We start from the raw sequence: 16,075 nt of genomic DNA, 5'->3' as shown, positions 1-16,075 counted from the left end.
TACGGAGCGTAATGATCGCCGGTGGAAGTCGTTGCCACGAAATAATGAGACCGTTCTGCTTCGGGAAATCGTGCCTTCTCCCCCTAATCTCGATAGGCCATCGAATAACGACGCACGAGACTACCAGATTTTTCTTCTTAAACGAGGATCTCCGTGTCCGCGGCTTAGTGAGATTTTATCGGCGATGAAGCCAGCTCGAGAGAAGGGTTCGGATCGTATCCTTTCCTTCCGTGGCATGTGCGAGGAATTATTTATCCGCTACTGCATCGCAAACAAACCAACGATCGATCGTTTCGTTATTTATTCCAAGAATCTCGCTTTTTGAAAATCCCTACATCAATCATTTTCGAAATTTTTCGTTATCGCTTGAATGATATATATTTTATAAAAATTCCAAGAACTTGCGCGATGATTGAATTCTTTCCTCGTCAAGGACGCGTCAATCGTGTTACAAACGCATTACAACGCGAAGCACTCGCCTCCGATCAAGGATCGGTAAGCGCAACGCTCTTTTTACGACCGAGCGTGACATCCATCGAACAGAAATTACAAGTTTTATACGCGGAAGGGGAAACCGGGGGCGCGCGGAAATTAAGCAGAAAAACCGACATCCTCGAGGTGTTGTTTCGACCCCGCGTGCGAGACGAACGCGCAATCTTTTCTAATTATCTCGTTCCAGCGAGGATTGCGAATCGGATATGCTAATGGATATACAAGGGGAAACGTAACGATGTTAGTCGCGTTTTTACGCCGGACCCCTCGAGCGGACACCCGCAGGTGTGCAAAGTGACGTAACGTAACATAAACGCAGCAAACTCGCCTCGGGCGATTGTTAACCGACGATGGTACATCATCGACATATATATGTTTTAATGGCGGTTGGACTATTTTTTAATTATCGTTCAAGCGATGCCCGCGCGCGCGTTGTAATGAGAGACGTACGTAATGTAAATTTCTTCTCTGGGGCATTTCACCCTCTCTGCCTTTTTCTCTCTTCGAATAATTCTCATAAATCAACCTATATTTTCAACACTCGCCCAACATATTTAGATGACTATCGCCTTGTTTATCTCGCGCGGTTAACTTTGTCGCTTTCGCGGAACGAGTTTGTTCGGCGCAATTGAGTTGAATATACCTCGCGGTCTCAATCTCCAGATTTAATCGCGAGAGCACACCGCCGTCTCGTTACATCGCAACAACTATCTACCGAATCCTTCTGCTCGCGCGCGCTTATCTCGACATGCCGCCAGCTTTCCGCCACCGAGAAGAGAGATGCAACGCGTCCGTATTTACGTTCGGAGAGAAAAAGAGAGAGAAACCAGTTTTCGTTGCACAAACCACATCGCGATGGTGGTCCCAGTCTGACGCGCAATCGGTATAATCGTCCGACACGACGAGGCGAATCGCGCGAAATGAACAAGGCCTCGTTACGAAAAAGGCAACCTGTCCTACGATTGATTGTCGTAAAAAAAAATCAGGAACGACCGGACACACTTGATTGGAGCAGAGAGATTTTTTTCGCGCTAGAAGAAATCGAGGAAACAGAATTTTTATTTCCGGATCTCATCTTTGGGATCATCGCTGCGAGAGTCGATACGGATTGGTTTATGCGATAATAACATTAAGAAATATACTACGACGCGGCGTAACCACGACGTAATACAGCCAATCTTAAGGTCCGCGCGCCTTGACACTACCGACAGTCAAAAATAACTCACGACCGTCCACAATTAAACGCGAGAGAGAGAGAGAGAGCGTATTCCCCGACCTCGACGATACGCGCCGAATTGATTCACGATTCGTATGTATGTACAAGTGAGACAAACCGACCATTCATCGCTATCGCGGCCTATTATTATATCGTGGTGAAATTACGAATTGTGCTAATTAATTGCGAATTTTTCGAGGGTGACAAATTTCATTTTGATGTGCCATTGATTGATCTTCATAAATTTACGCAAAATTCTATTGTACTTTAATAAATAACATATATCTCGAGATATATAATAAGACGGATGATAATTAGAACGAGGACGCGTGACAGATTTCGTGGAATCGCGAGAAAACAAGGGCCGCGCTTTGTGTCGAAAATAATTTGGCGCCAGGGCGCAGTCGAGAAGCGAATCGAGATTTATCGATTCGACAGCGGATACGTGTCGTTTCCATTGGCCGAGAACGAATGAGGCACGTCGACGGCCAAAACATTTCTAAAATAGATCGCACGTCGTATTTCGTATCTAGGCTATATTTATTGTAGAACAAAAATCTCTCTCTGTGAGAAAATTTTGGAAATTTATATTATAATTATATAGAATAAAAATTTAAAGCATTCTCCATTTAAAAGAACGTTTATACAATACCTCAAGTGCTAAATTTATCGTACAATATATACAGGGTATGTGAAGTTGGCACCCCTATGCTATCATAGTTCTGTTAAGAGTTCCGAGTTATTTAGAACCATAGGAAGAGTTCTTGATAATTTTTAGAAATAGTTCCGGTCATTACGATAACGAAAATCAGTTTCAAAAAATAGGGGTGCCAATTTTACATTTTTTTACACATCGAGTTCCAATAGTTTTGAGCAGAGTTTTAAGGTTCTTTTAAATAGTTATATAGTTCCTGATTATTTTTTGAAAGAGTTCTGCAATTTTTAGATAAAAAAACGTACCTTCACATACAGTGCCGTAACTAGCTTTTTATGTGTCCTGGGCAAGGTTTTATTTTTCAATCCCTTAATTATTTTGGGGGAAAAATAATAAAACGAAAACGATGTAACAATTGTTTATAAATAATTTGGACACAAGAAATAAGATAAGATATATATAAGATCATTCATATTTATTTCATATTTATAAATAAAAATAATTATTTTAATTGCACTTTTCTTTCATTGCAGCAAATTGATTATATCATCATAATTAATATCTTTAACAATATTATATTCAATCGAAATTATGGAAAAATTGGATAATCGTTCTTCTCCAATTTAAAATTAAAAATTTGAAAATATTATTATATTTGAACAATTTTTTTGTTCAGTTTCATTTCAAGGCCCCCTCTTTGTTCTGGGCCCTGGGCCTGTGCCCCTGTTGCCCCTGCCTAGTTACGGCACTGTTCACATATGTCATACGTCGACTTGACATACGTCGCACTACGTTCCGATAAATTAAAAAAATCAATACCTCGGAAACTATAACAGGTAGAGCTATGCGGTTTTCACTTTTTTTTCTTGTTTTATCGTGTACAATTCAAAACTCCAGCATTTTCGACCAGAACTCGTAATTTTGTTCTTTCGAAATGTTTCGTAAAAGTAAATTAATTTTAAAAAATCGACATCTCGGAAACTATAATAGTTAGAGCCATGCGGTTTTCATGTTTTTTCTTGTCTTAACGAGTTCGATTCAGAACTCTAACGTCTTTCACCAGAACTTGATATTTTAAAAATATCTTCAATATTGAAAGTGTTTTTTTATCTCTATAAAAATTGCAAAACTCTTTCAAAAAATAATCAGGAACTATAAAACTATAAAACTATTAAACAATTTAAATTTATTCACCTCACGGTTGCTCCTTTGTTGCTCGATGCCTCCACGGACCTCCTCCTCGTACAAGTTTCGAAACACTTGCACTCGCGTTACTTTTTTTATAAATGCGAGACTCGCGAGAGCTTATTCGCGCGCGAATAAAACCGAAGCTCCATTTTCACGTCGTCGCTTTTTTCAAGACCCACTTTTCGCAGGGGCTTATCGAACGAAGATGATCAAGAGAGCGACTTCGCAAGGACGCAAGCGAGACGAATATTGAGCGATATTCACGGCCGACGAGATCAATCTCGCGCGTGCGATCGCGATTACGATATTGGTACGTGCGACGCGATCGGATTTATACGATAATTAACCACCAAAGACGTTAATTAATACATTCGTATCATTTTATCTTTGTTGTTCACTCGTATCGAAAGAAGATAGAATGATACTCTGTGTCGCACTGTGTCGTTGCTGGAAAGCTCCCTTCGTCATCAACGGTTGCGCGCTTCTTGCCGGTCCGCGAAAGGACGAGTGTATTAATTAGCACCTTTGGCGGTTAATTGTCGTATAAATCCGATCGCGTCGCGCGTACCGACATCGTAATCGCAATCGCACACGTGAAATTGATCTCGTCGATCGTGAATCTCGCTCAATGTTCGTCTCGCTGCATCCTTGGGCGACTTGAGTGCGTCGCGGCCAAGTGGCTCTCTTGATCATCTTCGTTCGATAAGCCCCTGCGAAAAGTGGGTCTTGGAAAAAGCGGCCACGCGAAAATGGAGCTTCGGTTTTATTCGCGCGCGAATAAGCTCTCGCGAGTCTCGCGTTTTATCGAAACGAAGATTGTGATAGCTAAAACTCGGGCGTCGCCGCACGTTGCGAACGAAAAAAAAATAACGCGAATGCAAGTGTTTCGAAACTTCTCCGAGAAGGAGGCCCGGGGAGGCATCGGGCAACAAAGGAGCAACCGTGAGGTGAGTAAATTTAAATTGTTTAATAGTTACATAGTTCCTGATTATTTTTTTAAAGAGTTTTGCATTTTTTATCTAAAATTGCAGAACTCTTTCAAAAAATAATCAGGAACTATATAACTATTTAAAAGAACCTTAAAACTCTGCTCAAAACTATTGGAACTCGATGTGTAAAAAAATGTAAAGTTGGCACCCCTAATTTTTGAAACTGATTTTCGTTATCGTAATGACCGGAACTATTTCTAAAAATTATCAAGAACTCTTCCTATGGTTCTAAATCTCTCAACTCAGAACTCTTAACAGAACTATGATAGCATAACATAGGGGTGCCAACTTCACACACCCCAATATACAGATATGTTCGAATGCGATTTTGTGTAAGCGACGTGTATAATTTGGGAAGATAAACGCGTCATCAATGCATTTAAATTTACACTGAGAGAATTTTCTCTTAGACTTTACCATGAAAATCATGGTAATCGTGGGACAATGTGGTATGGAAAGAATTTTATAAGAATTTCTGATTAATATTTATCACAATAAAAATAATCTGTCACAATAAAATATAAAACATGTTTGATTAATTTTACTAAACTGCGTAGTAAAATTAATCAAACATATAATATTTTATTGTAATAGATATTATTTTTATTGCGATAAATATTAATCAGAAATTCTTATAAAATTCTTTCCATACCACATTGTCCCACGATTACCATGATTTTCAGGATAAATTCTAAGAGAAAATTCTCTCTGTGTAGATACACGTGGTTCGACTTGGCGCGATTTTTCCCAGGGTTTTTCCCACGAAAAACGTTACTTCTATATGTGAATCGTTTGTATGCTCTCGGCACATCGCGACCGGACTGTGTCTGAAACGATGAATCGTTCATTGTGTAACGTTACATCGAGGAGGAGAGTCTTGGTACTTGCGTAGCATGTGGGCTCATTCTGAGCCAATTTCGACCTAATTTCAATTCTATCGCTTGAAACAAGGTGCCGCGGGTGATAATGAGAGAAGAGGGAGAGGAGAGGGAGAAATTCTCTGTGCAAGCGAGATTGGCCCCGACAAGATAATTGGCGGTGTTTGAAGTCTTTATTGTTAAAAATTATTTAATTCCGCCGATTGTGCGCGATCGATTCGATTCAATTCGATTGACTTCAGCCTCGCATATAGCCTCGACGCTTCTCGAGATTCCACGGGAAGATTCGGCGAAACAGCTTAAACAAGGAGAGGCCGTTGTTTATCGACCAACGATCTCGCATCGGGGCATTGTAAATGCGTTCACGTAATTCAGAAAAGTGTACGTGTACGTTTTGTGTTACCCCCGATGTCGCGTCGGCGGAAATACGTAGCGATTCGCCGCGACGCCGGAAGCGATGCACGTGCGTCGCCGTTTTCGTAATTCATTCTGTTGTTTTCCCGGAATCCATTCGAAAGGATGGCATTAAACGCGTTCAAAAAAAGACAAAAAATCCCGCGTCTACTTATCTCGCCGCGTGTATTAATTATTTAGCACACGCACGTAGAATGCATTCTTATAATTTAGACAAATTCTGAAATAAAACTGATAAAGAATGGCGCGTCGATAATTAGGATAATTATTGAGTCATGGATTTAGACGAAAAAAAAAAAACCGCTTAATCGAAAAAGACGTTCTCGCGTATTACAATTATGCAAAAGAAATCGAGATTTTTATCCACGCTCCGATAAGGCTCATTAATCCTTCAATTTATTCGCGCTTCGAGGAGTAATTCACGATCTCTCGCGATTACGCGATGCCGGGTCGTTCACCGATTCCGTGCATTGTTCCGTTGGGTCAAGAACAACGCCAACGCGTCGCTAAGTCGCGTTAAATCTCGCGTGCGCGCATAAGGATCGGCGGCTTCGCACCTCTCTTTGAGAAACCGCCAATAAAACCAGTCGGCCGACTATCGACTACAAAGAGCGAGGTGAAATATAACGACGATGAAGACGCAATAATATTCTAGCGCGGATAATCCTCGTAATAAGAGTCCTTTCGCAAGAGGCACGATTTGCGCAAATCTGACAATCAGCTGTTCGCGAGCTGTTAGAAGCGATCGCGCAGGATGATTGTTGGAAAATTTCCAAAAAAAAAAAAGGATAAGCCTATGACAAGCAAATACCGCTCTTCTCTGCTCTCTTTCTTTCTATCATAGTGTCCTTCTCGAGACCCCTCGGGTCAAGAGACGATTTCTCTCTCTCTTTCTCTGTCTCCTTCTCTCTGTATCGTCGCTCTCTCTCTCGCATGTCCACCGTCGTCTGCTCAGGAAACCATCCATTACGGAGATCGGTCGGCGTATTTAGTGGCAGTGCGGAGTGTTCGCGGCGCGGAGCACCGAATCGAGAAAAAGCCGACCGACCGAAACGTACGGTACGAAATGTACCGTACTCGGGAACCGTATTCAGAGCCGCCCCTACGATGACCGACGACGACGCGAACGCGAAGGCACGCAATTTGTAAGTAGTATAGCTAGCGTATTACGCGTTCTCCGCACACCGCGATCCGCTATGTTCGCCACTCGCTTCGTATTTACGAGACGCATCGTTGAGTCGCGTTTAAAAATATATACGAGCGAGTGTACCCGAGAGAGACGAGTTTTCCGCGACAAATATTTTCTTACACAATACAAAGTAAGCTCGAGATATCGACGTGTATCTAAATAATTTGTATAAAGAGAGATAAATGAGTTGGGACTCTCTTGACAATTTTTTTTTTAATTACAATTATGTACACAGAAATTTTCTCTTAGAATTTACCCTGAAAATCATGGTAATCGTGGGACAATACGGTATGGAAAGAATTTTATGAGAATTTCTCTGATTAAATGATAAAAATATTAATATTTTTATTGTGATAAATATTAATCAGAGAAATTCTCATAAAATTCTTTCCATACCGTATTGTCCCACGATTACCATGATTTTCAGGGTAAATTCTAAGAGAAAATTCTCTCCGTGTATATTTGCGTGAAGTGAGAGTTATAATAAATTTACTGAATACGCACACGACGAACGATTCTGATTTTTCTTCCTACGTTTCTCCTACCAGCGAGTACACTAGTAATAATTAAGTCAGACACGAAATTGCATCGCGACACACAACGGCGTGATTTATACGTCTTTTTTTCCAGTACTTACAGGCATAAGGCGCGCTCTGTTCCGCCAAAGCCCCCGCGATTAAAAAAAAGTCTTCCTAGCCGCTTGACAACGAGCAGATGTTTCGAGCGGAGGGGGCCGAGGGGGGGCCCCGGGCCCCCGCGGTCGCAAAGACACTTCCCTGAAACGAAACTCGTGGCGACGGCGCCTCCGCACGTAAAATGAATTTCGAAACACGAGCGACCCGGTGTCACGGTGGCGACAATTGCAAAAAAAAGAAAAAGGAAAAAAAGCCCGTTTCCACGGCCTAAGGATCGTCTCTTCAAGACGCTCAGTGACTCTCAACGTAATGGAAATCTCTTGAAGAGAACTGCCTCTTCTCGACTAAATGGTCAAATATTTGCTTTATATAAAAATCGACTGTTTACTCAAATTTTAGGCAAGAGCGGTGAATTTAAAGTTTGTAAAAGGTTTATCGAACTTTTCAGTTATCGTTATAATTTTATTTAACATCTTTATTTAATATACAAATAAAATTTTTCTATTTTCGAGATACTTTGATCTATATCTTGAACTTGAATCGTCTTATCGTCACGAGTATGATATATCATTTACTTTATGTCGTACACAAGGCCTGTTTAAATACTAGAATACCTATTATTTGTTTGATTTTATACTATTGATAAAGTATATATAGATAATAAATTTTGCAGCTTAAATAAATGGGAGAAAAGGACCGACAAATATTTTCCGTTAATCGATAATCATCTCGAAGAAAGAAGGAGGAATTTTTCATAAGAACGTATCGTGCGTATAAATAAAAATTCACCGTACACCTCGATTCTAATAAATAAATATTCCAACATCGTGCGCGTATATACACTTCCCCATTCTGCCGATCTCGCGTGTCCTCCCTCCGAAATGCATCGCACGTACCTCGCGCCTCTTATTATTATTCACGTCGGTGGAGTATCTTTTAAGTTTTTCGTACCTCTTGCGCCTTCATCTCATGAAATCATCAATGATCGCCGGGTATTCTCCCGTCGAGATAAACACTGTAAATCGCGCGCCGAATCATGAATATTTCACGAGATCTTTCGTCGACCTCGCTTTGTCGACCGCTTGCTTCGAAATGAGCGACGTACATACATACATATGTACCTGTCTCGAGAAGTAAATACGTAATACACTCGACGGACGGGTAGGACAAGGAAACACAACACATTCCAATTTTCGAACGAGATATTAAATAAAGAAGAGCTCGTCGCCGCGCGCGCGACACGTGTAAACAAGAACGCGGCCGACTCTCTCCCCCCTCCCCCTTCTCCACGTTCACCCCCCACTCCGCCCCCGCTGTTTCACTGCTCGCGGAAGCGTCGCACGTCTCGCAATGAGTATCGCTATGCATATCACGAGGCTGCGTATCGTTGCACGGTGATCGCGATCCTGACATGGCCAGTACTAGCCAAATACGGGGCGAAGTGAAGATATATACGTTTTCGAGATAGATCGTCGCGTTGTTGCGGAAGGCGAGTCCACTTTCGATCAAGGATAAACTTTTACACGCTTGCGAAAATACATATATATTTGTATTAAAGTAAACGCGAGATTTCACTGACGATTTCGAGTCGATCTCAAATATTTTTATCCACTCGGAGAGATGCTTTATTTAGTATTCAATGAGACATGTTTACGTTTTCGAGATATATTTCAGAGCACAGTAAAATAAACGATGAAAATTTGAAAATAACCGTTTACCTTGGCTTCGGAAATGGCGATCGTCCATCTCTCCCTCTCTCTCGTCGATGATTGAAGCGATAGATGATTCCCTCGATGATGCGCGACACTATTCACTCACTTTCACATACTTCACTTCCGTACAGTGACTACATCCCTCTAAATACGTACGACACACGAGATAAATCGGAATATACGAACTTTTTTTTCTCGGCTCAAGGTTAACACGACACGATTACGCGAGTTACACGAAAGAACTGACTCCTTGGGGGTGGAGGGGGAAGGGGGAGTCGCGTCTGTTCGGCCGGTTCGGCGTCGTCCGATTATCTCCGCCAATCACAGGCGTCGATACGTAACATGATATTTCGGTGCAAGTGAATAGTACGGAGATTTGAAAATAATCGTTTACCTTGTTTCGCGACGTTATTCTCGACAGCGATCGAAACGATAAATGGTTCTCTCGTTGACGCGCCACATTTTCTCTCGGTAAATGTATCCGTACGACGTGCTACAGATCGAATTATAACAAGTTTCTTTCCGAATTATCGGGGTTGATGCGACGCGATTACTGTGCGGAGTATTAACGTTTGTGCGGGGCGAACACGAATGTTCGGCGTCCTTCGAGCATCTTCGTCAATCATCGCGTCGAGACGCTTGAAGTAGTAGTTATTAACAAGTTTCTTTCCGAATTATCGGGGTTGACGCGCTGCGATTACTGCGCATACTAACGTTTGCACGGGACACGAAGACGAATGTATATGCATCCCTCTAAATACGACGTACGAGATAAATCGAAGTATACGAACCTTTTCTCCCGGCTCAAGATTAACGCGTCGCGATTACGCAAATTACACGGAAGAACTGACTTCTTGGGGAAGGAGGGGGAGTCGCGTCTGTTCGGCCGGTTCAGCGGCGTCCGATTATCTCCGCCAATCACAGGCGCGACACGTAACATGATATTTCGGCGCAAGTGAATAGTACAGAGATTTGAAAATAATCGTTTACCTTGTTTCGCGACGTTATTCTCAACAGCGATCGAAACGATAAATAGTTCTCTCGTTACGCGCTACGTTTTCTCTTGGTAAATATATCCGTACGACGTGCTATAGACCGAATTATAACGAGTTTCTTTCCGAATTATCGGGGTTGATGCGACGCGATTACCGTACGGAGTATTAACGTTTGTGCGGGATACGAAACACGAATGTACGACTGCATTCTTCTAAATATGTACGACACACGAGATAAATCGAAGTATACGAACCTTTTCTCCCGGCTCAAGGTTAACGCGTCCCGATTACGCGAATTACACGGAAGAACTGACGCCTTGGGGGAGGAGGGGGAGTCGCGTCCGTTCAGCGTCGTCCGCTTATCTCCGCCAATCACAGATGTCGACACGTAACATAATATTTCGGTGCAAGTAAATAATACAGAGACTTGAAAATAATCGTTTACTTTGTTTCGTGACTATTATTCTCGACAGCGGTCGAAACGATTAATGGTTATTTTATTGATACGCTACATTTTCTCTCGGTAAATATATCCGTACGACGTGCTACAGATCGAATTATAACGAGTTTCTTTCCGAATTATCGGGGTTGATGCGACGCGATTACTGTACGGAGTATTAATAACGTTTGCACGGGACACGAAGACGAATGTACAACGACTGCATCCCTCTAAATACGACATACGAGATAAATCGAAGTATACGAACCTTTTTTCTCGGCTCAAGGTTAACGCGTCGCGATTACGCGAGTTACACGGAAGAACTGACGCCTTGGGGGAGGAGGGGGAGTTGCGTCCGTTCGGCGTCGTCCCATTATCTCCGCCAATCACAGGCGTCGCCACGTAACATGATATTTCGGTGCAAGTGAATAGTACGGAGATTTGAAAATAATCGTTTATCTTGTTTCGCGACGTTATTCTCGACAGTGATCGAAACGATAAATGATTCTCTCGTTGACGCGCCACATTTTCTCTCGGTAAATGTATCCGTACGACATGCTACAGATCGAATTATAACGAGTTTCTTTCCGAATTATCGGGGTTGATGCGACGCGATTACTGTGCGGAGTATTAACGTTTGTGCGGGATACGAAACACGAATGTACGACTGCATCCCTCTAAATATGTACATCACACGAGATAAATGGAATTATACGAACCTTTTTCTCCCGGCTCAAGGTTAACGCGTCACGATTACGCGAGTTACACGAAGGAACTGACCCCTTGGGGGAGGAGGGGGAGTCGCGTCTGTTCGGCTGGTTCAGCGTCGTCCGATTATCTCCGCCAATCACAGGCGTCAACACGTAACATGATATTTCGGTGCAAGTGAATAGTACAGAGATTTGAAAATAATCGTTTACCTTGTTTCGCGACGTTATTCTCGACAGCGGTCGAAACGATAAATGGTTCTCTCGTTGACGCGCTACATTTGCTCTCGATAAATATATCAGTACGACGTGCTACAGATCGAATTATAACGAGTTTCTTTCCGAATTATCGGGGTAGATGCGACGCGATTATTGCGCGGAATATTAACGTTTGCACGGGATACGAAACACGAATGTACGACTGCATCCCTCTAAGTATGTACATCACACGAGATAAATGGAATTATACGAACCTTTTTCTCCCGGCTCAAGATTAACGCGTCACGATTACGCGAGTTACACGAAGGAACTGACCCCTTGGGGGAGGAGGGGGAGTCGCGTCTGTTCGGCCGGTTCAGCGGCGTCCGATTATCTCCGCCAATCACAGGCGTCGATACGTAACATGATATTTCGGTGCAAGTGAATAGTACGGAGATTTGAAAATAATCGTTTACCTTGTTTCGCGACTATTATTCTCGACAGCGGTCGAAACGATAAATTGTTCTCTCGTTGACGCGCTACATTTGCTCTCGATAAATATATCAGTACGACGTGCTACAGATCGAATTATAACGAGTTTCTTTCCGAATTATCGGGGTAGATGCGACGCGATTATTGCGCGGAATATTAACGTTTGCACGGGATACGAAACACGAATGTACGACTGCATCCCTCTAAATATGTACATCACATGAGATAAATGGAATTATACGAACCTTTTTCTCCCGGCTCAAGGTTAACGCGTCACGATTACGCGAGTTACACGAAGGAACTGACTCCTTGGGGGAGGAGGGGGAGTCGCGTCTGTTCGGCCGGTTCAGCGTCGTCCCATTATCTCCGCCAATCACAGGCGTCGCCACGTAACATGATATTTCGGTGCAAGTGAATAGTACGGAGATTTGAAAATAATCGTTTATCTTGTTTCGCGACGTTATTCTCGACAGTGATCGAAACGATAAATGGTTCTCTCGTTGACGCGCTACATTTGCTCTCGATAAATATATCAGTACGACGTGCTACAGATCGAATTATAACGAGTTTCTTTCCGAATTATCGGGGTTGATGCGACGCGATTACTGTGCGGAGTATTAACGTTTGTGCGCGATACGAAACACGAATGTACGACTGCATCCCTCTAAATATGTACATCACACGAGATAAATGGAATTATACGAATCTTTTTCTCCCGGCTCAAGGTTAACGCGTCACGATTACGCGAGTTACACGAAGGAACTGACCCCTTGGGGGTGGAGGGGGAAGGGGGAGTCGCGTCTGTTCGGCCGGTTCAGCGTCGTCCGATTATCTCCGCCAATCACAGGCGTCGATACGTAACATGATATTTCGGTGCAAGTGAATAGTACAGAGATTTGAAAATAATCGTTTACCTTGTTTCGCGACGTTATTCTCGACAGCGATCGAAACGATAAATGGTTCTCTCGTTGACGCGCCACATTTTCTCTCGGTAAATGTATCCGTACGACGTGCTACAGATCGAATTATAACGAGTTTCTTTCCGAATTATCGGGGTTGATGCGACGCGATTATTGTGCGGAGTATTAACGTTTGTGCGGGACGAACACGAATGTTCGGCGTCGTTCGAGCATCTTCGTCAATCATCGCGTCGAGACGCTTGAAGTAGCACGAATATGGAGACGCATCGTTAACGAAGGTGAGATTCATTATACAGATTTTCTTCCCGATTTTTTACAACTCGTATATTCTATTCATTTCGAACAAACTTTCACGCCATGAGAGATATACTAGATATATGAATTTCAATAAAATTGGCGAGGAAACTTATAAAATATTCGTCATTTCATATGTCGACGCGATACACTTGTATGTACGTATATGTGCTTACTTTTGCAGAGGTTATTTATTCTCATTTAATTTAAAATCGTACGTTGGATTTGATGAGACAACTTATCATTGCAATATTGTAATTTAATTATAACTATAGTAATCGCGCAATATTAATCACAACGATCGACTGATTCCGTTTTAAAACTTTTTCTATATAGAAAATACGAAACGTGCGAGAGAAAGAGAAAGAGAGAAACAGAAAGAGAGAGGGGGAGATTCTTAGAAGCAAAGTCGATCGCTTTGTTTATGTTTATATTATGAGGTAGTACGAATACAGCTGCTTCGTTTAGAAATGTGACGACGTGAAATATTACATCGGACAAGGTAATATATTTTTTCCTGTATTATATGATGCAATTTATATGTATCAAGAGTAGAAAGAGAGCGCGAATGTTAAGTCTGTTTATCTTTCTTTATCTCACCCTAGATGGAGATATAGATTTTCAAAGTTTGCTCTCTATATATTTTCCATGACTATGGTGATGACATAGCCTATTTACTTCGGATAGTGTGTTCGGAATCTCATAATTGAATCATCAATGCTTTAAATCAGTGTGGAAATTCAAAGGTTAGTGATAATTAAGCACAGTTATTTATATTGTCGGAACATTTGTGGTGATATATTTAATTAATTGAGCATCAAAGTCAATCAAAAGAATCAGTCCATCGTAATTAATGTTGCGATTGCGATACTTATTATTATATTACGATATTGCATAAGAATTACTCATTATATCCGAATTACGAAATTTTACATGAAATAAAAATTTATTTTTAGCAAGAAATCAATGTAATATCGGGGAGTGCCGAGAAAAATATCGAACAGCCAGAATATTATGGGAAAATACAATATATCGCGTCGATAATGCGATAATTCCGTCAAAAGTGAATATTAAACGCATTAATTAAATTGCCGAGAATAAATATCACTTGCGAAATAAGTGTCTATAATATCAAGAGTGCTGAGAAAAGTATTCGACGATCATTGTATTATGCACATATACAGTATATCGTGCGTCGACAATACGAACGTGTGACAGTTTTATCAAGTGAATTCCACGCCACCTTACTTCGAAGCATCGTCTCAACAAACAGGTAAAAATATTCAGTAAAATTCTAAGAATCTTCTCTTCGATAGCCGATCGTTCAATAAACTTTTTCTGACATGAATGTAATATCATTCTAATACTTTACGAATATTTAATATAATATATTATCTTGCGATATATAACTCGAGTTGTGCAGTTTGTTATGAATAAGCCGGATTATCGCAGATCTTTATGGAATAAATTGAAACCCGGCTTTCTTTACTTTTAATTTAGAGAATAGGATAGAATTTCTGAATATATATAGTTTATTGATGCGATAAAGGTTGTCGTTCTCCTCTCGAGCGAAACAACTTTGTTTGGCGCTTTCGTGAAATCGGAGAATGTGTTTTACAGGCCACCCACGTGTATATTACTCGGTTTCGTCGCGACGTAGACTTTATTAACTCGCCTCGCGCGACCCCATATAGGGTTAAAACGGATACGTCTGCTAAGCGGCTTACTTTTTCGGGGGTCGACATCTTTTTCTGGACGCAATATACGGATACCTTAACGTTACACGATACTCGCTTACAGACTGATTCGAGATGATCCGTTTCCGGTTCGTGATGGAGATGAATCAAAACAGATTCATTAAAGGTGAATATCGAAAAGAATCATCGCTGAAAATTTAAATGCAATATGCGGATACGCGTAATATGATTCTTTCATATGCATATTTAATTGCATAATTTTTATTCCATAATAAAAAAGATTGCAATTTATATTTTTGATTCAATGTAAAAATTCAATGTAATATTATAAATCATACTTTGGCAAAAATATGCGAGCACATAAATATTATTTATTTTTTACATATTATATAATATTCTACGCGTGCGATATGTATTATGGTTTATCTCATTTTACGATTTATGGATCACAATTTATGATAAAACGGTTCTCGAGAACGCGAACGATATCTTTCAGAAAAGTGGATCCCTTGCCTCTATACGACACCTTCTGCTTTTGGTGTCTCTTTGCTCTGTCTTTCCCTCGATCCTAACGCGTCTCTTTTGTCTCTATCTTTTTTTTCTCGTCTTTGAACCGCGCCGCCGTCGAACGAACGAGCTCTTTTAACGGCGGAGGTATCGAAATACTTTCGATTAGGCGCCATTTCGAGCCGACGAAATTGTGTATTTCCATCAGTTGCGGCTGTTCATAAATTTCTACACCCTCTCTCGTTCTCCCTTATCTCGAGGGGTTACTTAACGGATTTATATTTACGACTTTTGCCCCTCTAAAAGTTTCGTCGTAAATTACACTCTATTTCAATGTATGTGCGCGTTTCATGCGTAAAATAATATTGAAAATCGCATTTATGGGTGAAAAAGATTCGAATCGATGGGCACCACCTCCCTCTCTGCGAGCTCTCCTGGCGGAGCCAAGAAGCGCACCT

At 41.4% G+C, this 16,075-nt stretch overlaps 2 protein-coding genes across 5 annotated transcripts in view; one reads left to right on the top strand and one right to left on the bottom strand.

The window, feature by feature from the left end:
* The window catches only part of Ets96b (ETS variant transcription factor Ets96B), a 92,029-nt gene extending 81,389 nt beyond the window's left edge, over window positions 1-10,640 (bottom strand). The window contains exon 1 of the mRNA XM_083031756.1: window positions 9,375-10,640. The gene's annotated coding sequence lies outside the window, so the exon portion shown is untranslated. The remainder of the gene's footprint in view (window positions 1-9,374) is intronic.
* Window positions 1-16,075, top strand: part of LOC145932644 (fibroblast growth factor receptor homolog 1) — a 44,421-nt gene that overhangs the window by 9,695 nt on the left and 18,651 nt on the right. The window contains exon 1 of one of the 4 annotated variants that reach the window (XM_083031752.1): window positions 6,914-6,977. The exons of 2 other annotated variants lie outside the window; for them this stretch is intronic. The gene's annotated coding sequence lies outside the window, so the exon portion shown is untranslated. Of the gene's footprint in view, window positions 1-6,913; window positions 6,978-13,244; window positions 13,398-16,075 lie in introns of those variants that run through there. One more of the 4 variants, XM_083031751.1, reaches the window with a different exon arrangement.

This window comes from Prenolepis imparis, unplaced genomic scaffold (genome assembly GCF_030444845.1).
Source record: "Prenolepis imparis isolate NDT839.2.m4 unplaced genomic scaffold, iyPreImpa1.0 SCAF_2, whole genome shotgun sequence".
Lineage (NCBI taxonomy): Eukaryota > Metazoa > Arthropoda > Insecta > Hymenoptera > Formicidae > Prenolepis > Prenolepis imparis.
The sequence above is the reverse complement of the archived record's forward strand: the minus strand, read 5'-3'. Positions and strand labels throughout refer to the sequence as shown.